Raw genomic sequence first — 26164 nt, 5'->3', positions numbered from 1 at the left:
GACAGCCTGTGGGAACCTAAAATGGTGCAGTTGCTTTGGAACCCAGCCTGGCTAGTCCTCAGAAAGTGGAACATAGTTACCACATAAACCAGCCATTCTGTTCCTAGATATATGTCCAAGAAATTGAAAGTATATGCCCACTCAAAAAGTTGTGCATGAGTGCTCCTAGCTGTACTGTTTATGAGGGGCACAAGGTGGAGACAGCCCAGATGCCCATCAGCTGGTGCGTGGATAAATCAAATGTGGTATATCCATATAAGGGAATATTATTTGGCCATTAAAAGAAAGGAACTATTGACACATGCTATGACATAGATGCAATGAAAACGTTATGCTGGTAGTTCCCGTTGTGGTTTAGTGGGTTAAGGACCTGACATAGTGTCCGTGAGGATGCAGCTTTGATTCCTGGCCTCCCTCAGTGGGTTAAGGATACGGAGTTCCTGCATGCTTCCGCATAGGTTGTGGATGCAGCTTGGATCCTTCATTGCTGTGGCTGTGGCTGTGGCCTCAGCTGCAGCTCTCATTCAACGCCTAGCCCGGGAACTTCCATGGGCCACAGGTGTGGCCCGTGGGGGAAAAAAAAAAAAAATGAAATGAAAACATTATGCTGAATGAAAGAAGCTGGTCACAGAAACCCACATGTTGTCTGCTTCCATGTATCTGAAATGTCCAGAAATAGGATGACATGTTTGCTTAGGGCTGGGTTTGCAGTTGAGTTTGGGAGGTTTGTGGGAGTGATGGCTACTTTAGTACAGGAACTCTTTTTGAGGTGATGAAAATGGCTTACCTGGATTGTGATAATAGCTGCACCCCTCTGTAAATATACTGAAGACCATTGGATTTTATACTTTAAATGGGTAAATTGTATGCTATGGGAATTATGTGCCGATAAAATCTTGCTCCAAAAAAATCAGGGTGGGAGTAGATATACTGCTGTAATTTACGTGTAGACGTCAATGTATGTGCTAAACTTGTTTTTGTCTCGGAAGGAGACATCTTTTAATGCTCTCCTTGTCTGCCTGGAGCCTACCACCTTTCCCCCACGCAATATTTTTTCCGGAATGGAACATGCATAAGTACTGACAGATCTGTATAAAGTCGTTTTTTAAAGATGAAAAATTTTATTTCATTTTTATGATTGAGCTGCCCTTTTTCTTTGCAAGAGAATTGAAATGACTCAGATTGCATTTGGATGTCTTGGTTGGCCCCTGGGACAACAGAGCTCTACTCATCTTTCAAGGCTGGTGACTGCTCTCACTCACTCGTTCAGCTGTTCGGTCGGCCCTCCATTCTTTCCCTGCAAACGTGTGTTGTGTGCCAGTGTTTTAGGATCTGAAGAGACAGAAATCAAAGTCTCCCCCACCAAGAAGCTTATAGTGCAGTGGGAGAGACATTCACCCAAGCCACAAGGGATCAGTATTGTGACAGTAGGCTCTGTGAACACATCACAGAGGCCCCTGAGCTCAACTAGGGATAATCCGGGAAGGCATCAGGAAAAAGGGAATTGTCGGGAGACAAGGAGGAGTTGGCCCGGATGAAAGGATGTTTTAGGTAAAGGGAGCTGCATGGGCAGTGGCCAGGGTGCTTCAGGGAACTGTGGAGCTCAGTCCAAGGTGGGCAGGGTCAGGGTCAGACATGGAGTGCCTCAGAAACCATGCAAAGGTTTTTTGTTCTTTGTCCCGTAGGGAATGGGGAAGCTTGGTTTCATTTTCATTTTAGGAAGGTCCAGTTGGCTGCATGATGGAGATTACGATGGAAATTACATCAGAGAGGAGTGAAAGCATGGATTCCTGGGATGGGGGTGAGATTTAGGGGGGGAAGCTGGGTGGGAGGGTGAGAGCACCATGGGGTCAGGGATGTTCCCTGAGATGATGCTTGGACATCCTGGTACGTGATGGTGCCCATTTGTGAGCTAGGAGGCAATGGGGGACATGTAGGCTTTGGTAGGTCCTTTGCCTCCTGGGGCAGCACTGGCTCTGAGCTCTCCATGCTTACATAGGCAGCCCTGGGCCACATGTGTCCCCGAATCAGCCGGAAGCCAGCAGTGTGACCCCACGCTCAGTCACAGGTCCCAGTCCCCGTGGTCCTGGGCTCCTGGCACACCAAGCTCTCTCACTTCTCTGGACTCAGGGTTCACTCACTGTCTGTAATGAGGAGGTGGGTTTACTGATCTTTCTGCTCCCTTCCAGCTCTGATAGTCTATCATTCTGTTGGATGGGAGATTACACATTTGCACAATCACCTCTTTTGATGATTTACCTAATCATTTCAGAGACACTTCAAATTCATTTCTGACCATCCATCCACTCTGAGAGAATTCCCAAAACTTAGATTTTGATCTTTCCGTTCCTGCCTTCCCAAGGCCTCTCTTCCAAGCGCTCATCTCTGAACATTCAGATTTACTGGGGAGCTGTGTTGGTGAAAGCTTTTCCCAAGGACGCTTCCAAAAGGTGATGCCCATGCCAGGTAGTTCAGGTTCCTCCCACCGTCACCTCTTAGGGCCTCTTCCTTTAATTTCTTAGCCTAGTTCTTTTGTCTTTTTAGGGCCGCACCCACGACATATGGAGGTTCCCAGGCTAGGGGTTGAATTGGAGCTGTAGCCGCCGACCTACACCACAGCCACAGCAATGCCAGATCCGAGCCATGTCTGCGACCTACACCACCACTCATGGCAACGCTGGATCCTTGACCCGCTGAGCGAGGTCAGGGATCAAGCCTGCAACCTCATGGTTCCTAGTTCGATTCGTTAACCACTGCGCCACAATGGGAACACTGGGAACTCTTTTTTTATTTACTTATTTTTATTTTTTTTCTTGGCCCCCGTTCTAAAAGTCCACCAGAAGAACATTCTCTAAAATGGACCAGGTATGGGTTGCTATTCTCGAGTTGCAGAATGGTACCTACGAAGATGAAAGGACTCTTTCTCTCTGCTTCCCCATGAGAGTGTTTTGGTCCCTGTGCTTTACAGCATCACAATTACATCGCAACCAGGCAAGAAAATCAAATCACCTCCTGCCAGATTCTAGTGTTTTTCCACTAGGCGACCAGGGCAGGAGGAGGGCTTCTCCCGCCTCCGCCCAGCTGACAGACACGTGGCCTGGCTGTTGACTATTTTCTCCAGGGAGGGGATGGTGGACAGGCTGAGGGAAGGAGCCAGACTTCTTCAGGGCTGTCTGTTGTTCTGTGTCACCTCTTTCTCAAGAAGGGACAATCTGTCCCTGCACACTTCTTTCCCTGGCAGTCACTTTGTCCTTTGGGGTCTTTGCCAAAACTGTCCCAGTATCCGGGAAGGTCAGAGGTGGACGGTCTAGTCCAAATCCATGAGTTCCTTCCTAGAGAACAGGGGTTGTGTCTTCGTCACCTTTATGTGTCCAGCACTGGACATGGTGCTGAGCACATAGAATCTCCACGAACGTTCACTGAGTGAATGAAGAAATGGCAGAATGACTGATTCGGTTTACGAATGAGGAGGCAACTCTGCCCTTCCTTGACCAGGGGCATGAGATTCTATTAGCGCCCATTGGACTGTGCCCAAGGCACAGGCGATGTCTCGGCCACATCGGCACCCATGGGCCGGCCCAGCGCAGGGTGGGAGTGGGTGGATACACAAATACCCGCACTGCTGCAGAGCTGGCATGGCTTCTTCTTCCAGCCCAAGAAGAAGCCTTGGCGGTGGTCTTGGTGGTGGGCCCTTACCCTGCCTCAGGCTGACAAGGGGGCTGGGTGTCTCAACCACCTAAGTGAATTAGGAGTGGGACACAACCCATTAAAAAAGAGAAGGAGAACTGCATCAGCTTGCTCAGGGAAGGTCTGCAATGAAGAGAAATTTAAAAATAACCCTACAGAGTGTGTATGTGATGTGGCTGTTTGTCACTGTTGACATTTTTCATTTGCTGACTGCAGAGCAATAATTCCTAGATGTGGTTTTGTGGTCTTTCCTGCTCTCTTACTCTGTGATCTCAAGGGTTGTCAAGAACTTGCCAAAAGTTGCTTGACTCAGAATTTTAATTCACGTATTTTTATTGATTTACTTATACCTTAGGCCCCATCAACTTGCAAAGATTTTTTTTTTTTTTTTGGCTGCACCCACTGCACATGGAAGTTCCTGGGCCAAGGATGGAATCTGAGCTGGAGCTGCCACCTACCCTACAGCTGTGGCAATGCTGGATCCTTAACCCACTGAGCCAGGCCAGGGATCAAACCCATGCTGCCACAGAGAATGATGGATCATTAACCCGCTGTGCCATGGCGGGAATTCCAACTTGCAAGGATTTTTTTTTTTTTTTTTTTTTTTTGTCTTTTTGCCATTTCTTGGGCCGCTCCTGCGGCATATGGAGGTTCCCAGGCTGGGGGTCTAATCAGAGCTGTAGCTGCCAGCCTACACCAGAGCCACAGCAACGCAGGATCCAAGCCGCATCTGCAAACTACACCACAGCTCATTGCAACGCCGGATCCTTAACCCACTGAGCAAGGCCAGAGACTGAACCCGCAACCTCATGGTTCTTAGTCGGATTCATTAACCACTGCGCCACGATGGGAACTCCCAACTTGCAAGGATTTTTAAGGTGGCATCTGATAAAGGTGTCTAGGGAATGTTTAAGTAGAAAAATAAAAGGTTTTAAAACGTGTAGAAAGCGGGAATAAAAAGTAGGATACTTAATTGCTTTGATTGAGGAGTCAGTGAGCACTTAGCTTCTTGGAGACCAAGAAAAAATGGTGAAATTCATGATAACATTTTGCAGCAGAAGCCGGTGGAGTCAGACGCCCTCTGCCCTCTCAGATTTCAGCTGTGGTTGTAGTGAGTGAACTCAGAGCTTAGACTCACTCTGAGGCATCCATAGGGCGTGGGACCTGGGGACGAAGGGGCCAACCTCTTGCCCGCTTGGAGAGCAGTTCCAGGAGGCCCCTGGACACTTCTCTGTGTCCTGGCTGTACCAGCTGCTGTGCCTCCAGCTGGAGTCTAGAAAACGCACCCTTAGGTTGGTTTCACAGTGTTCCTTGCCCGCCGGGCCCCTCTTGGACCCCACTACCCTGGTTCCTGGGCAGACACTGTTTTCCTCTGGGTGTCTCCCCTTCAGGGGGCTCAGGGGTCATGTGCACAGTAAACACCACCCTTAGTTTAGCTCCAGGGCTCCAGCGATTGTGGTGAACACTCAAGGATCTATAGCCCCCATGTTTCCATTTCCATCCTCTCCTGTTTTCGCCGTCACTTTTCAGAAGAGACTGTTTTGTGACAAGGATCAAGGAAAGGACTCCTGGACAGGACTCTCCTTTGTCTTGCCCAGAACTACCCTCTGCCCACTTTTCCCGGCAGCGGGCACTGTCATCTGATCAGGCTCCCCTGTCGTGGAAGACGGGGGTGTGGGGACCGAGGCCTTCTGGGGTTCTCCTCACGACAGGCTCGGCCCCTGCTTCTAGATTGGCACTGTCAGGGCCTTGCAGGCTGATCCTACTCCTGGCCGCGGATTCTGCTTGTGGACATTTCAGCTTATTTCAGCTTATTTCATTTCTGTTGGAAAGCAATGAGCTGGTTGAGCTAGTTTTGTACCCGGAAGCCTGGGGGCCACCCAGGGCCACAGGGGATAAACTGAGCTTGGTTTCCAATGCGGGATCACTCCCCACCCTAGGAGGTCTGAAGCAGATGGCCAGCCTGAAGGATGACTGTTACAGACCTGCTCTGCTCACCCTGTCCTTGAAGCTGCCCTGGCACCCCTCCTGGTTAGGACCCTGCTGTTTCATGGCACTTTCTAAGAGACCTGCCTTGGGTGGCACCCTAATTCCTGAGGCCCCCAGAGGAAGGAGATGGGGGTGAAAGGAATCAGCTCCAGGCTTTCCCCACCTTTACCGCATCCCTTACGTTCTGGGGGCTGTTCTAGGCAAAGGGAGGAGTGGAGGCTACACGCATCCTTTTTCAGGCCCCCAGTTATCAGTGCCGCTTTCTGTCAACATCAGGCTCTTTGTCCTGTTCTTAGCAGAAGAGTTTCTCTTGTATCTCTGGTAACTTTTTTCCTTGTTCTGTGGTTCTGTGGTCACTTCTTTTCTTTCTTCCTAGGCCAGAGCTTCTGGAGGGTGGAGAGTAAATAAGCCTTTCATATTTTCTTTTATTTTTTTTTTAATTTTTTTTTTCATCTTTTTGTCTTTTCTAGGGCTGCACCCACATCATATAGAGGTTCCCAGGCTAGGGGTCCAATTGGAGCTATAGCCGCCAGCCTACACCACAGACACAGCAACGCCAGATCCAAGCCTCATCTGCGGCCCACACCACAGCCCATGGATCCTTAACCCACTGAGCAAGGTGAGGGATCGAACCCACAACCTCACGGTTCTGAGTCAGATTCATTAACCACTGTGCCACGACAGGAACTCCCCTTTCATGTTTTCTTTCTCCTTGTGAGTAACTGCATAGTAAATATGTAATAAATGAATGGATACTGGGTTGGCTTGAAAGAAGTTGGGATGCCTTTTATTCCTGCTGTATTTGTTTCCCCCCAACATGTGTCAAATAACTCTCAGCCTTCTTGCTCACAGTGCATCAGTGTTAGGAAATATAGGTGTGTCTTGCATCCATGAAAAATGGTTCCCCTGCTGGCTCGGACTCCAGCTTTTCTGGAACCAGCCCCTTTTCACACTCTGATCGGCTCTAGTAGGAGCCTGGCTGACCACAACTAGCAGAGGCAGCCCTACCGTGCTGACAGTCAGTACCCGTTGTTCCACGGGGCTTTAGCATCTGGAAGCAAAAGGACTCATTGTCGAGGTGTCTTGGGCTCTTGGAAGGAGATATTAAGGCTCGTATTCATTAGTCTATCAGTCAACAAATATTTACCGAGTGCTGTCTGCTCGCCAGGCCCTGTGCCGGGGCCAGGATGCATTCATGAACAAAACAGACATGGTCCCTACCCCATGGAGCCCACGCTCTAGCAGGGGAGACATAGAAACATTACGCAAATGATTAACAGGAAAAAAGTGTTACTCTGTGCCGAGCCAGAAGGTCTCAGCACTCTCTCACGCTGTCATTGCAAACCATCGCCTTCCAGGTTGTTCCTCCAGTTTGGATTCATACCCATCGGCTTCCCAGAAGCATTTCAGTCCCCAGCTATCTTGTCAGCTCCTGGAGAAAGTCTTGGCACTTTCCCTAAAGCAGCTGCCAAGCACCTGGAACATTACCATTTAGCATGAGGTTCCCTGTGTGACCACTCTGGTCCTCAGTCTCTTCATCTGTACAATGAGGGCTCTGTGGTCCAGGGCAACGCTTCTCAAGGTGCCCTCCAGAACATGTCCTGGAGAAAAGGGTTTCATGATGAGATACGTTTGGGGAGTTGAATATTTTATGTAAATATATGTATTCCCCCCACCTCTAGATTCATAGAGGATATTAAGGACTCTGAGAAGTTCTGTATACACAATCTGGCCTGGCTCTGTTGAGTGTAACCTTTCTTAAACTTTGGACCCAGATCCTTATTTTCCCGAGGCTTTGAGACTCCACAGAGGCTGCTGGTCCAGAGACCTTGGAAGGCCCCTTCCGCTCTAGCCCTCTCTAGGTAGGGCTCTGGTGACGCTCTGGGCTGGAGGACAGAAGCTGGTGTGGGGCATCGGTCCAGAGCCTGGAGCATGCCACAGCACCCCTTCCTTTGGGACTGTCTTGCCTGTGTCCAAGGAGACGGCTGACCACATTTCCTGCAGCAGATTCTGGAGACATTTTAAGATACTCACTCTTGGTGGCACTGCCTCGGAATCCACAATCCTTCTTAATTGGCCTCAGAACCATCCGCTCGCCAAACCATCTGTCATGGGAAACCTGAGCAGTAGTCAGGGTTTCATTAATAATTCAGCTGACAGCTCCTTCAGACTCAGGCCTTCTAGCCCTTGGGACTCACTTTTCTTCTACCTCCAGAGATGTTCCAGGGAGAGTTCTCTGTTAGGGTGCAGGTGTTAATGGCTCAGGCAGCGGTACCTCCATGCTCTCCCAGAATCCCCAAAGCCTCATCAGTCAGAAGAGGGAAGATCGATACAGGTTAATCCCACTCTAATTATTCCAGCCAGCTCGGAGGGATGGGCTTGCTGACCGGGAGGCTCTGGGGAGTGAATGCCAAGGGCAGGCGTCAGGCAAGCCCTTTGTGCTGGGGTGACGGTTGAGAGGGGCTTATGCACTGTAATAGACTCCTTCTATCTATAGCTTCTCCAGCCATTCAGTAAAAACTTACATAGCATCTTTTTTTTTTTTTGCAAGTTAGAGATACCTAAAAATATTGGTTGAATTCGTTCTAGCTGATTAGATCTGCATCGCATTCCCATTTAGTAGAATGATAGACTGTCACAGCTGAATGGGAACATAGAAATCATCACCTCCGGCTCCTTCATTTTTCAGTGTAGGAAGATGAGACTGGAGGAGAGTGACAGTCAAGGTTACCCAGCTGGTTCGTGCAGAACCTGCCCCGTCCCCAGGCCTCCTGGCTCATAGCCCCTTGTCCTCTCCAGCATGTCACACACACCCCCTGCCCTGGGCTCAGTGAGCACAGTGTTCTTCTTGGAGTGCGGCGAGCGGTCCCAGGCACCGTGATCTTGGGACACCAGATGCTCTTTTCCTTCTCAGGCGCTGTGACGCCAAGGATAGCACATCCGTCCTGGCTGTCATGCTGATGGGGCTAAGAGGCAGCTTTGTTATGTCCTATCAATAAGGTATTAAGAAAAAAAGAGCCGGGCTCTCTTCCCTTCTTCTCTCAGCTTCCCTGCTCATTTGTGGTGACTAGTGCTGGCTGTCACCTCAAGACCCCTCTTCCCTCGGAGAGACTCGCCTCCAGTGGAGTCACGGAGGCCTGGGAATCAGCCCTTCGCATCCTCCTGTGGGCTCCCCCAGGCCTGGCTGGGGTGTTCAGGCTCTGGCTACTTCCTGGCTAGACACTGAGCTGGATTTTCCACCTCCCCCTGGAGCCCGGAGAGAAAGGGGGGAGGGGGAGCTCAGAGAGCCTACCTTCGCCATCTGCATGGGGGGAGGGTGACAGAAGAGGGCCCTGGGATCCTGAGTTTCTCATGGAGTCTCAGGGCTGAGGTGCCCTTGGACATGACTGGGTCCCGCACCCACTCTTTATAGATGAGGACCTGGAGGCCCTTATTTAAGGTTGAAGGGCCAGTTGATGGCAGAGCTGGGGTAAAGCCCAGGCTGCTGGATGCCCTCTCCATGTTTTTCCTGTTGTTTCAGCTACAGGCCTTCAGCCTTTCTAGTTTGGGATGTCCTTTTCCAGGGTAGGGCCAGCGTGTCTCAGTCCCAAGCCCTAGTGGTTAGAAAGTAGAGAGCAGGTGTGGGGAGCAGAGAGTGCTCTGTTGTGGCCGATGGGGATTTTATAGTGAGGTGGAGGGAGGAGCTGGCAGAGTTGGCAGGGGCTGTTCAGCAGAGGGACGCATGCCCAGAGGGGCTGTGCTCTGCGGGCAGAGCAGAGCTGGCATGAGCCAGGGCTCCCGGGGCCTCTCTGCACCCCTTCCAACATAGGGACCCAGACTTCCTTTACTTCCTCTCTGCACTAGAGGGAGCCCCTTCTCTCCTAACTTTTTTTTTTTTTTTTTTTTTTTTTGGAATTTTAATCTGGGGCAGTACTTGGCCAAGTTTCTGCCTGGAAGATTTAGGGAGCTGCCCCCAAGACTGGGCCTGGTTGGCCTGAGGGGAGGGCTGACCACATTCTCAGGTGGGAAGACAGACAGACGCCTGGCTGGCTTGGCAGCTTCAGACCCCCTGGGTGACTCCAAGGCCCCCAGGAAGCTCAGTGAGGCTTTGAGTAAGTGCAGTGTCTCCAAGGGCAGTGTGTCAGCTGAGTTAAGGATGCTGTGGGTGCAGGTGTTTGAACTGCCGAGAAGGGATTCAAGGAGGCGGCAGAGGCAGCCAGACCTAGCCCATGCCCCTCCTCTCCCGCTCCAACCTTGACCACCTCCAAGCCACAACTCACACAGTCCTGTCAGTGACCACAGAACAGGGTGCATTGCCAGGCCCTGTGGCAGGTGAGGGTTCTGGGAAACAGGTCCTGGGGTCCTGGCTCCACGGAAGCTCAGGTGAGGGGAGGGGCACGGGGTGCAGGAACTATGCTGGCTCAGAGCTTCTTCCCTCCAGGATCCGGCATAGTGGATACTCAGTGACTGAGCCACAGAGAAGGGACGTCTCAAGTGAAATTAGAATAATGGAAACAGGTGCTGAGCTTTTGCTTTTGAGCAACATTGGAGCATTTTTCATGGACCTGGACTCATCTGAAGAGAACGCCAAAGGGGTGATACTAATGCCGACAATGGTAATAATATCATGAGAGCATAACAGCAATGGAGCGATTCTTGTACTCAACCTGCCACTGCTGATGGGAATGTTTATTAGGGCGCATACTGTGCCAGGCACTGTGCTAAGCACTTTATGTGGAACCTTCGTTAATCCTCATGGCAATTTTATAAAAATCATTATTGACATTACCCCCATTTTCCAGATGAGAACGCTGAGGCAGATTTTTTTGTGGGGGATAAAAAGCAGCTTTGTTGAAGCTTTCATTCACATACCATACAATTCATCCATTTCAGGTACAATTCAGTATTTTAAAATATATCTGTAGAGTTGTGCAGATATCATCACAACCTGATTTTTTTATGATTTTTACTTTTTCTATTATAGTCGATTTACAAGGTTCTGTCAATTTCTGCTGTACAGCAGAGGCACAGATTGTTGACACGCTCGCTCATGGTCAGCCTCCGAGCCAGGAGGTGGTGGCGCCAGAATTCTAGGCACGGTCTGAGGCTCTTTACCCGGCTATCCTCTGTGGTCCATGGGGGCGCATCTGGGCAGCAGAGGGGCGCCAGTGGTGTTTGGAAAGAGGACACCCCACGAGGTTGGGAAGCAACAGCAGCAGTGCAGGAGAGGTGGGGCCCTTGCTGGACATCTCAGCTCTTCTCTTCTTTGAGCACATGGTCCCCTTCCTGGGGCCTTGATGGAGGCCTTAGCAAACAGGGTAGAAACCTAAGCTTTTCATTTGCAGAGAGCAAAGAGAGACCACGTGAGTTTTGACTGGAATCCGATCTGGAGAAAGGGCAGCTAGTGCCCCAGTCATCCCGCAGGAATCCTGCAGAGCCAGTGGGGTCTTCCCTCCAGGGGGAGCACGGGGACAGTGCTGGGGGCGCCCCCCCCAACCCCGGCCCAGACCCTCCTGCCCGCCTTTCCCTCCTTCAGCCAGAAACCCTCAGCCTTGTTGTTTCAACTGCACAGCGCAGGTTACCAGCTATTGTTCTTGGAAGCTTTTCTGTGATCTTAGGACCTTTGAGAAAAGAGCAAACAGCTACAAAAACACAGGGTAGTTAAAAAATGTTTGCGATTTTTGTGCTGCATGGAACAAAAGAGGCATTCAGGAGACTCAGCATTGTTCCGGGGGAGCGGGACGGCCCCCTTCTCCCTTGGGAGCATCCCACTGCCAGCTGTGGAATGTCTTAGACCGTAGTCTCGCGGTGTTGGGCTTCTCCTCCATACGGGGTCTGGCCTGGGGTCGCTCTTGCACTTGGAATCACCTTTAATGCTCGCTCGGTTTCCATCTAATGCAGTCTTTCCTCTCATTGGGAAAAGTGGCTCCATATCATCACCCAGTCGGTCCCCTTAGTTTCGTACTAGTTACCAGCCACCCTGTCTCTTTCTGAATGCCTTCGACAGCCTATCCTCAGCAGGGATAATAAAGTCATATTTATTTATATAGCAACACAGTGTACATAGTAATTTCCTTTATTGTTTCATTATACAGGAATCACCTCTATTTTATCAAAGGTAGAATTGAGGTTCGAAGCAGGGATATTTCTCAGCTAGTAACTAGCGGAGCCCGATGAACGCAGTGCTCTTAGAACCCTACTAAGATGCCTCCTTCAAGAAACTAAATTTGGAAAGCCTATGGCCTCCGCTTCCTGGGGAATCCTAAAACACTGTGGACCCACTGTTGTCTTTGAGGCTCTCAAACCCTGGGCCCAGGACTCTCTCATTCTGAGCTGGTGCATTTCCCCCATGGCGGCCCAGGGACCCCCAGCCCTGCAGCAGGGGGCTGTGAGAGAGCCAAGGTGCTCCTGGGCCTTCTCCGGGGCCACACGCTTTAATCACCTCTTCCTGTGCCTCCTGCTGCTTCCACGCCTGGTTTAATCTGCGCAGCCTTCCCCGTGTAAGTCAAGGCCAGACGAGCTCAGCAGGGGGCATCTGGGGCTGAGCGTGGACACCGCCATTTGGACGTGGAGGGTCTTTGCCTGCATCCTCTCCAAATCCCCAGGCTTCTCTGGAAAAGTAACGGCTTGACCTGCCATCAGGAAATTCCTGAGACGCATACTCAACACCAGTCTGAGGAACTGGGGCTGTTTAGTCAAGATAAGAGAGAGCCCGTGGGGGCACGATCCCTGTCTTCATGTCAGAGGAAATACGCTTGTTCCTTGTGGCTCCAGGGGGCAGGGCTTTGAGCAGAGAGTGGATGCTTGGATGCGGTTAGGTTCAGCACCATGTGAAAAAGACCTCACTACGCGGAGTTTTCAGAAAGAAAAAAAAAAAAAAAGAGAGTATGTGATCCGGGGCAGCGTGCATTTTCTCTCCCTGGAAATTCCTGTTCCTCTGAGGAGGAGGCTATGACGTGGGCTTCAGGGAACGGCAGCTCCAGCCCTGAGTGGAGAATGAGATAACCATTTCCCTTTACACCTATTGGCCTGTGATGGCACCGTCCACGGTGTCCTTTAGAACCAAGCTGCCCTCAAGGACCAAGTCGACCCAGGACAGGGCTCTGGAGGCACTCCAATGGCTGAAGAGGATCAGGGACAGAGGAGGCCACCGACCTCTCTCCCTGTGAGGGACCCGTGCTTTTGGTCTTAGCCTTGTTTCTCTGGGTGTGGAGCGGGTGGTGGGGGCGGTAGCGGTGGTGGTGACCACAAGGGCCTATGAGTGGTTTCTATAGAGACGATGAGCTGAGTTGGCACATGGCTGGGCTGTCCTGATTGCTGGCTCTCCTGGTGGGGTCTTGAGAGAGGAGAGGATATGTAACAGCTCATTTCCACATTCTCACCTTGCAGACCGTGGGAGAAGTTTGCTGGAAAGAGCAGCGTGGCGGAAGGGCGGGGCTGCCCTTCCAGCAGCCTTGTGAGTTGGAAGTATGGATGGAGGGGGGCAAGGACTCCCCAGATTGTGACCTTTTCATGATTCATCATTCTTCAGTGCAGGAACATGTGTGTGTGTGTGTGTGTGTGTGTGTGAGAGAGAGAGAGAGAGAGAGAGAGAGAGAGAGACAAACACATGGACAGACAGACGGACAGAAGGAGAGATGCTCCCGTTTTGTTTTCTCTGTTCCCTTTGTCTCCCTGTCTGAGCTCCACACCAAATAACTCATTTTATCTTATTTTATTTTTATTTCCCCAATACATTCTTTTTTTTCCCTAATGTTCAGCATGGCGACCCAGTTACACATACATGTATACATTGTTTTTTCTCACATTTATCATGCTCCATCATAAGTGACCAGACATAGCTCTCAGTGCTGCACAGCAGGATTTCATTGCTCATCCATTCCAAAGGCAATAGTCTGCGTCTATTAACCCCAAGCTCCCAATCCACCCCACTCCCTCCCCTTCCCCCTTGGCAACCACAGAATCTTTCCAGACTTTTACCTATGCTTATCAATTATATAGTTACACACACCAACACATATGTGTTAAGATTTTTTTAAGTAATTGTTTTCTAAAAATGGGATATTAATCACAGTCACTGCACACTGCTTTTCTTATTCATCAGTACTTTATAGAAAATCCCTCCAAGCCAGCTGGTATACCACTTACTTCATTTTTTTATTCTTTAGAGCAGATGGTCTTTATTTTATTAAACCATTCTTATGTTGACGGGCATTCACTTTGTCTCCAGTTTTTAAATTTACAATAACTACCTCCATAAACATCCATAGACTGCTTCCATAAACTTCCTCGTGTATGTCTGTATATCCTTATGGACTACTGCTTTTATTTCCCAGAGGTAGATTCCCAGGAGTAAGAGTGCTGAGCTGAAGGGTGGAGTGTTTTTATTTTTGATAGATATTTCCAGACTGTGTTCCAAAAGGACTACTGCAGTTCTCATTTCCATTAGGGGTTGGTGGGGGTACCTGATCCCCCATCCCCACAGCATTAATTGTTACTTCCTTGTTAACGTCAGCCCTCTGATGGCTAGACAGTAATATCTCACTGTTACCCTGATTTTCATTTCTCTGACTCCTGTTGAGTCTGAGCATCCTTACACACGTGTATCTGCTCTTTGCATTGCTCTGCCATGAATTGCCTCCTAGGATCCCAGGGGAAGGGACCAACAAGACTCCAGGTGAGGCGGCAAGCAAGGGTGTATTTCCACAAGAGCTTTCACTGGGTCCTGGGTAACTGATGGCTCTCTCTCCCCCACCCATCCCCTTCCTTTCCCCTCCTCATCTCTCCCCCCACCCCATCTCTCTCCCCTCCCCCTTCCTTCTCTGCATCTCTCCCCCCTCTTCTCCTCCCCATCTCTCTCCCCCCAATTCCTTCTCCTCTCCATCTCTCTCCCCCCCTTCTCCTCCTCTCTCCCCCCACTTCTCCTCCCCATCCTCTCCCACTGGCATAGGTTTTAAAGTCCACAGACATGAGAAATTCAATCACATTCTCCCAAAGGTCCCGGGGCAGGGCAAGGGTAAGCAGAAAATGAAGCTGTAAGCAGGTGAGAGCTGGCAGGCTGGTGGGTGGTTAGTTGCCCTTGTCCCTTGTGTGGCCCTGGGCTGGTTCCTTCGCTTCAGCCTGTCTCTCTTGACCCTGGCTGCAGGCTTCGCTTTTCCAGCTGTCACATTGAACTTCCCACATCAGACCTCGTCACCCTTTAGGTAACTGAGCCCCAGTCCTGGTACTGACACACTTAGCTCACACTTCCACCATCTCCCTCCACTCAGACATGCCCCCCAGGCCCCCCTGCCCTCCATCTCAGCTCCAAGATGAGCACGTCAGGGCCCTCCTCCAGAGCTGCCCTGGAGACTGACTAGCCCACCCTTGGAGTCTCATGGTGCCCTTTAAATAGCGATGCTCACAGGAGCACTTCTATTCTGGTTCCCTGGCATTCGAGCTTGCTTGGTTATATCCAGATGGTTTATCCACCAGGGGTCAGCACTGGAAACAGGAACCACGCAGGTATTCCAGGTATTATAAGCAGAAGGGGTTTAACAGTGGGAACTTGCGTGCTTACAGTGTTGATGGAGGGGCTGAAGGGCAGGTTCTAGACAGGGCCTTTTGAGTGACTCCTAGATCATACAGCTGCCAGTCCCACAGCTATTTCTGGACTCTCCAGTGGGGTGAAGGACCTCGACCCTAAGGTGAGGTCCAGGGATTAGAGTTTGGACAAGAAGCTGCCTCCACCGCCCTGCTTTTTGGATACCCAGGAAACTGCAGCATGATGCCTCGGTTTAGAGCAACGAGGAGCAGTGACAGCCAGGAGCTGCGTCCCCTCCCTCCACGTCTCCCTCACTCTTGCTTCACAGATCCTGACTTAGATGCACGGCTCCCAGTAGGAGTTTCCCTGGATCTGAGCTCCTGATAGGAAGGTGAAGGAGAGGCTTAGGGGGGACTAACCACACATCTGCCTCAGACAGGTTGGATTTTGACGGGGGAAGTGGGTGGGGCATTCTGCACTCACACCACAGAATTCAGCATTCTGAATTTTAGTCCGAGGCCTGTGTGACTGGCCTGATGGGCTCCAGCCAGATTGGATGTTCGTGTCCCCCCGCCCCCAGCCCCAGGGAACTCGGGCCCAGAGGCCAGACTCGCCCACCCCCACCCCCCAGGTTCTTCCCAGACTGCGCAGCAGCGCTTCCTGCAGGTGGCGGCCCCTCCGTGGAGTAAGTTCCTCCCTTCCAGTGGACATGGTTCCACTGTGCCAGCAAGGGGACTTCCCTCACATCTCTCAGCTGTTCTAAGCATATCAGGCATTGCTGCCCGCCTGAGTGCTCCCAAAGCTTTATACTTTTATTTTTACCTAGTTTTCCCTGATTCCAGAGTGACAAGCTTGGTAGAGATGCAGGCAATATGACTGTACAAAGTCGTGTCGGCTTCAGCAGGAGATGCTCTTTTGTTTGGGGTCATTAGGATTTCGTGTCCAATCCTGGTCTTCGTTATTCAGCATGTTAAAGGGATGTTCTCCCGGCGCTGTAATGACAAGAACATTTTCTTTCTCATGACATGGTGGTGTGACATGATGCCTGTGGGCTTTGGAGGGGAAATGTGTTTTAGGTGTCAGGGAAGTGACAATGATTGGGTCTCAGGGGGCCGTGGGAGAGCTCTGAGTTTGGGGGTGTGAAAGCTGAAAGCAGCTTGTGGCTGCAGAACTGGCGGCACATTTAGTGTCTGGAGGTAAAGATTGGCTTGTCATAGGAAGTGGAATTCAGGGGCGATCATGGACCCGGGCAGAGGCCTCTGGGCCTCCTCTCAGATCCCGGCACAGCACCTTATGCAGAGGAGGTGCTCAAAACTGTTTATTTATTTCCTGGAAGGAGATAGTAAGAGGTTGAATGCATGTAAGCAGGAGCTAGGAGGCTGGTGAGTCCCAGCGTTTTCCAGGTCTGCAGGCAGTAGATGTCCCCCAGGCCTAGGCCCTCTGTTTGGGGGAAAACAGACCAGGGCTCCAGGGTGTTCAGGGCTCCAGGATGCGGAGAAAGTGGCCACCCCCTGCAGCTCTCCCAGAGAGCCTTTAGAAAGGGGCACAGATTTATAGGAGAAGTTGCCAGCGTGATGGAGCAGAATCCAGAGGTGCTTCTCCAGCGTATTCTCATGGTTCTTCCAGAACTAAATCTTGGGATGCGTTCTGAATTTTAGTCCAAGGCCTGTGTGACTGGACTGGTGGGCTCCAGCCAGACTGGATGCTCTTGTCCGCCCCACCCCCCGACCCCGGCCCGATGTGTGCCAGGCGTTCACCTTCTCATCGTTGCTTGTGCCGCTTCCTGGGGGCCTTCTCCTCTCCTGTCCCCACCTTGAGAAGCCCTCTTTGTCTTTCCCGGCCACACCTTCCTCATTGCATTTCGTGAGCATCAGCCACGGGAACGCCCTCTCGCCCGATCTGAACACCCAGAGAAGCTTCTCTTCCCTTCCTGCTGGCCCTTGCCCCTTTCTGCCCCCTGGTTCATTCTGTGGATGCCCTGCAAGCCTCCCCCCTCCACAGCCCAGCTCTGCTTCCCAGGTTCTGGCTCAGAGTTGGTGTCGACACTCGTTTGTGGAATAAATAATTAAAAAGTGAAGTGAAACATCCATTAAACAGAGGGGAAATCCCAAACCAGTTGCGGAGAAAGGATTCTGACCAAAAACAGCAGCGTCTTTGTTAGGAGAGTAAATCCTCAGAGTTGTCATCCCAAAACAAAAATGTTCTTTTCTGTTTCTTTAATGTTATTTCTATAGGAGATGGTGGATGTTCACTAAATTCAGTGTGCGAATCATTTCATGATGTGTACAAGTCAAATCATTATGCTGTACACTTAAATTTATACAGCGCTGTAGGTCAACTATATCACAATAAAACTGGAAGGAAATAAATAAGAAAAATGAGTAAACAAACACTTTAGTGGGAAAAAAAAAAAAAAAGGGACAGTGCAGTAGTGTGGTTAGGCCAACAGGTGCTAGATCCACACTGCCTGGGTTTGGTCCTGACTCGGCCACTTAATAGCTCTGTGACCTTAGGCAAGCCCTTAACCTCTCTGTGCCTTGGTTTTCTCATCTGTTAAGCAAGGATGAGGCTAATACCCACCTCACAGGGCTGTTGTGAGAATTCAAATATTATGAAGTGTATAAAGTTCTTTGACTAGTGCCTGGGGTATATGAAGTGTTAATATACCCACCTTTCCCCAAATAAACTTTTGAAACTTTCTTACTTGCTTGTCAGAAGATGGTGCCAGATCCTGGGGGTTTTCTGGGCACCCACTGGATCTGCACCTCTGTTTAAATCCCATGCTCGGGGCCAAATCAGAGACATTCCCCTGAGAGGGCTCGCTCCATCCATCCCATGGAAGAGAAGAAGGGTAGGAAGTTTCCCCGACGGAGGACTGGCTACGGCCAGGCTCTGTGCGAGGGCTGCTTATACAAAATGCTGTTTAATCTTTACAACAGCCTTTAGATGTGTATTAATATTCCCATCTTGCAGGAAGCTGAAGCCCCAAGAACTCAGCTAGTGAGTGGCATGGCTTGCAGCTGAAAAGCAGATCAGACTTGAAAACCTGTGTTCTCCTGGCTGCCTCCAGCGGCTGGGCCATGGAGGAGTGTGTGCGTGGTCCCAACAGGGGCAGAGTGGGCTTGTTGGCCCTGCCCCAAGTGCCTCACAGGATAGCCCTGCAGGTGTCAGGAGGGGGAGGAGTGGATGGCTTCCAGCGCCTAGAAGACCCACAAGCATCCATTAAAGTGTTGCCCACTGTTGAGCTGTGATAGTTCACAGAATCTGACCTGGATTCCTTGGATTTGCCAAGAGGTCAGAGGTATCAACAGCCTTATTTCTGTTTTCTAGTCTTTGAATTTTCTTCTTGGTTAGAAAAGATCCTATTGGTTTTAAAAATAAATATACTCTGGAGTTCCCATTGTGGTGCAGCAAAAACGAATCCGACTAGGAACCATGAGGTGGCAGGTTCGATTCCTAGCCTCGCTTAGTGGGTTAAGGATCCGGCGTTGCCGAGAGCAGTGGTGTAGGTCGCAGACACGGCTCGGATCCAGCATTGCTGTGGCTCTGGTGTAGGATGGCGGCTATAGCTCTGATTAGACCCCTAGTCTGGGAACCTCCATATGCCGTGGGTGCGGCCCTAAAAAGACAAAAGACAAAAATAAAAAAATATATATATTCTCATTTTTTTCCTCACTTCAGCTGATGTGATATACCAGTTTACTGATTGATATCAGCACCTCATCATTTGCATATTTATGCAGCCACAGTAATGCCAAGTAAACTGTAGAAGGAATGAGTTCCTCTGCCATTTACACCCATCTCAATGTACACTTTGCACATAGAACCTGCATGTGCTATTTGAAGCAAGCTTTCATCACTGGGCTGAGCAAATAATGTTTAATATTTACATGGTTTTCTCCTGTGGGAGGCAAGGAATAAGGACACCTTACCTCTATTTTAAATCTTTAAGGAGTTCCCTTTATGGCGCAGTGGTTAATGAATCGGACTAGGAACCATGAGGTTGCAGGTTTGATCCCTGGCCTTGTACCCCCAGCCTGGGAACATGCGTGTGCCACGGGAGCGGCCCTAGAAAAGACCAAAAAATAAATAAATAAATAAATAAATCTTTAAATTGAGTTTGTAGTTCTGAAACTGTTTTGTTGTAACAGGTAAAATAGCCCCAAGCGTCTCTGAGGATGGCATATATTCAAAGCCCATCTGTCGGCTTTCCTGGCTTGAAGGCAGCAGAATTCCATGGGACAATATATGATTCAAGAGTCATTGCTGGTGGTGGTGGGCTGGGGACCAGTGGCAGAGATGGCACCATGGGGTCAACCTTGGCCACAATTAGCATGTCCCTTACCTGCTGCTTACAGATGGCCACATGACGGGTACACCTCCCTCATAAGAAACACTGACACCACCCCACACTGCCCTGGAGAAGTGTCCTGGCAGAGGGAGGACCCACAGCCAAGCCAGTCAGCCCAGCCCCGTCCCCTCCTTTCCTGCCCTCCCTCTCCCCTTCCCTCCCCACTCTCTTACTCTCTCCCTTCCCATCATCTGCCATTTCCCCCCCCCCCATATATTTATCTCCCTCTCACTTACTGTTATGGGTTGAACTGTGTCCCTATGTTGAAGTCCTAAGCCCAGTGCCCCAGGATGTGACCTCATTTGGAAACAGGGTCAGTACATGTGATTAGTTAAGGTGGGATCGTGAGGACGGGCCCTAATGCAATGTTTGATGTCCTTATTAAAAGGGGAATTTGGGACCCAGACATACTTGCCCTGGGAGAGCACCATGTGGGGAAGAAGGCAGAGATCGAGCTTCACTTCCACCAGCTAAGGACACCAAAGATCACTAACAAACCACCCAAGCTAGGGGAGAGGCAGAGAGCAGATGGGGTCTCCCAGGCCTGGGAGGGACAACCCTGCCCACACATTGATCTAGGACTTCTGGCCTGTAAAACTGGTGCAACAATATATTTCTGCTGTTTAAGATACCCAGTTTGTGGTACTTAGTTCCAGCAGCCCTAGCAAACTTACACACACACACACACACACACACCCTCCTGGCTGTGGTACTTAGTTCCAGCAGCCCTAGCAAACTTACACACACACACACACACACACACACACACACACACACACACACACACCCTCCTGGCTTGGGAAGCCCTGGCCTGGTTATTATCACTGTCTCACAGCCTACTGCTTTTTTTGGGGGGTGGGGGTGGGGGGGTGGGGGGTGGTCAGGTGAACAGGAATTCTGCAGGGGTGTTGGCCTCTCATGTAGATGCACCATGCGTGTATCTTCCTTTTTAATATTGTGCTCTTGTTCAAGAATGGAGATCTGCAAAACAAAACAAACAGACAAAAAACAAAGAAAGGATATGATCTGATGTAGTGAGCATGCATTTTTTGGGGGTAGATAGACTAGGATGATTTAAACTCCGGATTGTGTCATTTTCTGGTTATTTTACTTCTCTGAGACTTTGTTGCCTTATTGATATATTGGAAATAATAATAATGCCTTTGGGATTGTTAGGAGAACTAAAGAAAATGCAAGTAAAACTCAGAGCATAATGCTTGATTTATAAGATGAGAGCTGCCTTAATTGTTGTTATTGATGAACATTTTGTGGGAAATGACTCTGAACAGTAGCATGTTGTAAAGGTCAATCCTGGGGTTTGCTTTGCTGAAATACCGGAGTTCTAGTTTGTGTCTGGTTGGGACTGTTACATGTTACTCTTTCTTTCTGGTTTGTAGTGTTTTCCAGCTTTTAAACTTTGAACATATATTTTACAGACAAGAAATTGATTTTTTTTAAAATGGAGAAATATTTTTATTAAGTCTCATGAATAAACATTAATAAACAGCCATTTGATAACAGTTGAAGGTTGTTGAGAAAGGTTCCACTTATGCCTCGTTTGGGGATTTTTTTTTCTGTCTTGCTCAGAGTGCATGTTTTGGTAAACGTAGTGGTTTGCATTTCTAATTAATCTTTATGCCTGGATGATTTTAATATGCAGTTATATTTAGTAAAGAAAAACAAGGGTGGATGGAAGGAGCAGCATGCTGTGGCTGGCCAGGCTGGGACCAGCACTGGAGCCTGCAACCCAGGGCCGCCCCTGTAGGCCAGTGGAGGAGGTGCTGAGCGCCACCCACCCCTGTGGGGGGGCGATGACCGGTTGCTGCCACCAGATGAGTGGTGGGGGGGAAGGCTTTCCCCTTCAAATGGGGCATAGTTCGATTTTGCGACAGGTGCACTGCGATGGAGTAGGTACCCAGGTAGGGCTGTTTTTGTTTGCTGTGTGGTTGTGGCAGGCAGGCAGTGGGGAGTGGAAGAAGGGCCCTGCCGCACAGGAAGCGTGCTTGGAGGGCGACTGGCGCATTCAAAACGTGAGGTGCCTCCTCCATTCCAAAGGCAATAGTTTACATCCATTAACCCCAAGCTCCCAATCCAATGAGATCCTGCTGTGTAGCCCTGGGAACTATGTCTAGTCACTTATGATGGAGCATGATAATGTGAGAAAACAGAATGTGTACATGTATGTGTAACTGGGTCACCATGCTGTACAGCAGAAAAAAAAAATCGTATTGGGAAAATAATTTAAAATATATATATACATAAAGATGAACAAACAAACAAAAAGGTGCCACATCTATCACCTGGCTCCCGAGGCCGCGAGGGTTAAAGCAGACTGAGCTGGATCATCAGATCCACTCACAGTGGGACTCCTGGGAGGGATAACGGTGGAGGGTGGGTTTAATTTTGCCCCTGGCACTTTGTGGCCCCCTCACTTCTTTCTGAAAGGAGTTCGGAGGCAGTTTTTAAATCTTGCGGAAACGAAGCTGTAAATGGAAGGTGAAAGGTTGTTCTAGGCAAAACAAAACAAATGTGCTCTTTCCACAAGGCACAGGGTTTTATTTTTATTTTCTAATCCTGTTAGCAACAGAAAAAGACTCTGAGGAGCCCCTGATTTTATTACCACCGGGAGCACTTGATCTGTCGTTGGTGGGCACCCTGGCCAGATATCCAGGGCTCCGTCGTCTTCTTCCCCGGGGTGGGGGGCTGGTCTGGGAACTCAGCCACCGCGGCCTAGGAGCCGGGAGTGCTGATGGTCCCTTCTGTCTCCTGTCTGGGTAGAGGGGTGTCCATCATGTCCACTACCGAGGGGTACTGGCTTACATCCTGAGGCAGAGGTGGCAGGGGGAAGACGGTGGTGAAAGGAAAGTGCGAAGAGAAGGTGGCGCGGGTTAATCGGATTAGGTGGCTCCTCGCAGAGCTGCGCTGCTGAGAGGCCCCCAGACCCTTCCGCGTGGGTGCAGTTTCACGCTTCACCAGCAGGGGTCGCTCCTGGGTCACGCCCAGGGCTGCGTGCAGGTGGGAGAACTTTTTGGGCCTCCTCCCCTACAACAGCTTAGAATCACTGAGCTCTGGAACGTTCCAGCTGATGAGATTTGACACCATCTTGAGGCGCTGAGAGAGGAAGTGGCTAGCCCCTTGAGAGAGGGTGTATTTGGGTCCCAACTGCGGCAGAAACTTGCGGGCTAGGGTGGGGGTGAGACCAAAACAAGAGCATCTCTGATGATGAACATTAGTGAATGAAGGTATATATGTGGCTTCCACAAAGAGATGTTATTATTTTTCTCAGTGATAATATGAAGTAACTTTATTGTTTGATCCCCACTTTATTAATGATAACGAGTTGGTCACATTGGCTTAAAGAGCCCACGTTTAATTTATAGCATCTTTTTCATAGCAACAGTTAAATGCTACTAGGCAGTGAAATGCTGCCTGAAATGAGAAATTCACATACTTACTAATATGTATTATTTCCAGAGAAAGGTCGGCATTAAGCTTACTAAGAGGTAATGATATTCGGGTAAGAAAAGGTAGGAAAACAGGAGGTGTGACTTTAGTGCTGGTGGTTGGCAGTGTCACCAGGAAAGGAGAAGTCCAGGCTTTGCAGCCTCACAATGCAGACAGTGGCTGAACACCTGCAGAGGTGCTGATGCCTGTGGATAATGCTCACCCTCTGACCCCAGTGTCTGAACCAGGGCTCCAGGTCATTGCTCTGAGGCCTGTGTGTAGAGTTGGAGCCTACACTTGACTGGAGCTTCCGGGATGAATTGTAGTTTCTGAAGGAATCTGAGCTGCTGACACCTCAGAGCAGCGCAGTGAGCAAAAAGTGACCCTAGACGCCCACACCTACAGGGCCTTTAGAGCAACTTAAGTGCTTAATTTCCTCTGCCTGCTTCTTTTTATGAAAAATGTAAATAAACCACTCTTGAGCCATTAACCTTTGAAAGCTGTGTGTTAAAGAATGATTTCTTGTTATTATATCGTTTGCTCTCCCTTCTAACAGACACATGCTTCTTTTTTTTTAAGAGTAGAAATTTAAATAGTCTTAATAGAGCCCAGATAATTTTGCAGGTGAGCCTCTCACCTGTGTACTTCTTGTGGTATTTTGCCAGTGGACCTAGATCAAATAAAATAATATGGTATCTTGGAGTTCCTGTCGTTCCTCAGTGGTTAACAAACCCAACTAGTATCCATGAGGATGTGGGTTTGATCCCTGGCCTTGCTTATTGGGTTAAGGATCCAGCATTGCCATCAGCTGTGGTGTAGGTCGCAGACATGGCTCGGATCCTGTATTGCTGTGGCTGTGGTGTAGGCCGGCAGCAACAGCTCCGATTCGACCTCTAGCCCGGGAACCTCCATATGCTGTGGGTGCAACCCTAAAAAGACAGAAAAAAAAGAAATAATATAGTATCTAGAAATGCCTGCGCTTCTCAAACTTTGAAAACCACTTATGCTGGGGGTGCTGCAAATCACCGAATAAATGTTCTGCATCTTCCAAATGAGTCAGTTTTACTTAAAGATTTGGTAGGGGGAAAATTGGCACATTCAGACATATTTGGGTATGTTATAGAATAGAATATTAAAGTTTTGTAGATCTTTTAGGAAGAAGTTTCAGTAATCCCGGTATGTTTATGGTGTTATCATTTTATTATTATAATATTTTAGCTTTATGCACTAGACGTATGAGACAAAAATGAGTGTTCAGTTATATACTTGGGAAGATGAGGAGAGGAGTACCACCTTACCAGCGGTTCCCCAAAGTCATTGTGGCCACGTCACAATCACGCCCTTAAAATACGGGTTCCCAAGCCTTCTCCCGGAGGGTTTCTGATTCAGTTGGTCTAGGGTGGCACCTCCAAATCTGCATGTTGGACATAAACCCCCAAAGTGATTCTGGTCTGTAACGAGACTTGGGAACCTAAGAACAAGTTTATTCTGACTATAGGCACTGGGAAAGGGGCTGCAAACTAGTATCCCCCAAACCAGGCAGAAGAGTGGTTTTATTTTTGCGTGTGTGTGTGTTTTTTTTTCCTGTAGCATTTTTAAAACTATGTATTCGTTGTCACTATTTAAAATCAGGATATTTTATAGCTTTTCTTTAAAACTCAGACATCAGGGAATACTACGCCTGCCTTCTCTCCAAGTCCCACGGCCAGAGCTGCGCAGTGGCCGTCGTTTGGATGGCCCATACTTCTCATCAGGTCTCCCCAGCACCTCCACCACATGCACCACCCCAGCTTCACTCAGCCACATCATTACCTGGCCCTCTGGGCACTGGAGTTTTGATCCTGCTCAGTGGACACGTGGTTCTGCATAATGTTCTTTAATCATAACGAACAGCTGAGTCACAGGCATCCTGGTCCAGTGAACAGCCGGAGTCTGCCGCTGCCTCCGCTGCCCCTGCCCCGTCCTGGCCCCAAGGGAACAGCTCACCTCTGTTCTCACCTGGGAAGTGAGTCCTTTTAGTGAGAAGGACTTCAGCTGAGAAGTTATTGGGATTCACAATCCTCCTGCTTGGTACTTCTCCTTGTCTTGTGGTCACTTCCCTGTGCTGCTTTTGCTGTTTCGAGAGGCCCATTTTTCTCTCACGGGACCTACCCTCCCACAAAACACACACGCATATGGATCCCTTGTGGCCATCATCATGGGAGCATGATCCCAGAGTGCTCCCGCTCACCGTCAATTTCACCGCCGTGAACGCCCCTTTTCCCTTCACCACTGGTCCCATTCTAAACTCCGGGTCATTCTGTTTCATATATAAAAAGGAGCCCAGGAGTTCCTGTCATGCCTCAGCAGAAATGAATCCGACGGGTAACCACAAGGTTGCGGGTTCGATCCTTGGCCTTGCTCAGTGGGTTAAAGATCTAGCATTCCCTTGAGCTGTGGTGTAGGTCCAAGGTGAGGCTTAGATCCTGCGTTGCTGTGGCCGTGGCCGTGGCTGTGGCTGGCAGCTGTAGCTCCAAACTAGACCCCTAGCCTGGGAACCTCCATATCCCCATATCCTCTATATGCAGCGGATGCGGCCCTAAAAAGCAAAAAAAAAAAAAGGAGCCCAAATGCCATGAGGAGACAGTTTTTATTTATATTTTATTTTTTTCTTTTTAGGACCACACCTGTGACATACGGAAGTTCCCAGGGGTCATATCGGAGCTACACCAGGTCCAAGCCTCATCTGCAACCTATACCACAGCTCACAGCAGTGCCGGATCTTCAACCCACTGAGTGAGGCCAGGGATCGAACCCACATCCTCGTGGGCGCTAGTTGGGTTCATTATTGCTAAGCCACAGTGGGAACTCTCGGAGACAGTTTTTATAGGCGATTGTGTTCAGAATTCCACACAACAGACATGAAGCTATGACCCATTAGAGCGTGGTACTCCTGTGCCCTTGTTGGGACGGGGTGTCCCACCCAGCATATGGTTTGGCAGGAACGGGAAGTGCGATAGGCGGGTCCTAGCCCTGCTCAGCAATCAGAGGCATGACCCCCACTCCTGTTGTCTTCTGAGAGACCACAGGGGTTCTCTTTTATTCCATGAGGTCAAAGGCTGCCATTTGGATTGCTCACTTGAGAGGACTGCATTGTTTCTGTCATTTTTTGTTCTAGTGTCCCAGGCCCTGAGTCGCAATTCTCTTGCCTA

General features: G+C 49.6%; 1 protein-coding gene across 2 annotated transcripts in view; it reads left to right on the top strand.

The window, feature by feature from the left end:
• Positions 1-26164, top strand: part of XXYLT1 (xyloside xylosyltransferase 1) — a 201462-nt gene that overhangs the window by 147470 nt on the left and 27828 nt on the right. The gene's annotated exons all lie outside the window — the stretch shown is intronic.

This window comes from Sus scrofa, chromosome 13 (assembly GCF_054392235.1).
Source record: "Sus scrofa isolate SSC_HxYL_T2T_F1_AM1 chromosome 13, Sscrofa_HxYL_maternal_Yorkshire_Landrace_v2.0, whole genome shotgun sequence".
Taxonomy (NCBI): domain Eukaryota; kingdom Metazoa; phylum Chordata; class Mammalia; order Artiodactyla; family Suidae; genus Sus; species Sus scrofa.
Note: the sequence above shows the minus strand (reverse complement) of the source record. Positions and strands in the feature narration are given on the sequence as shown.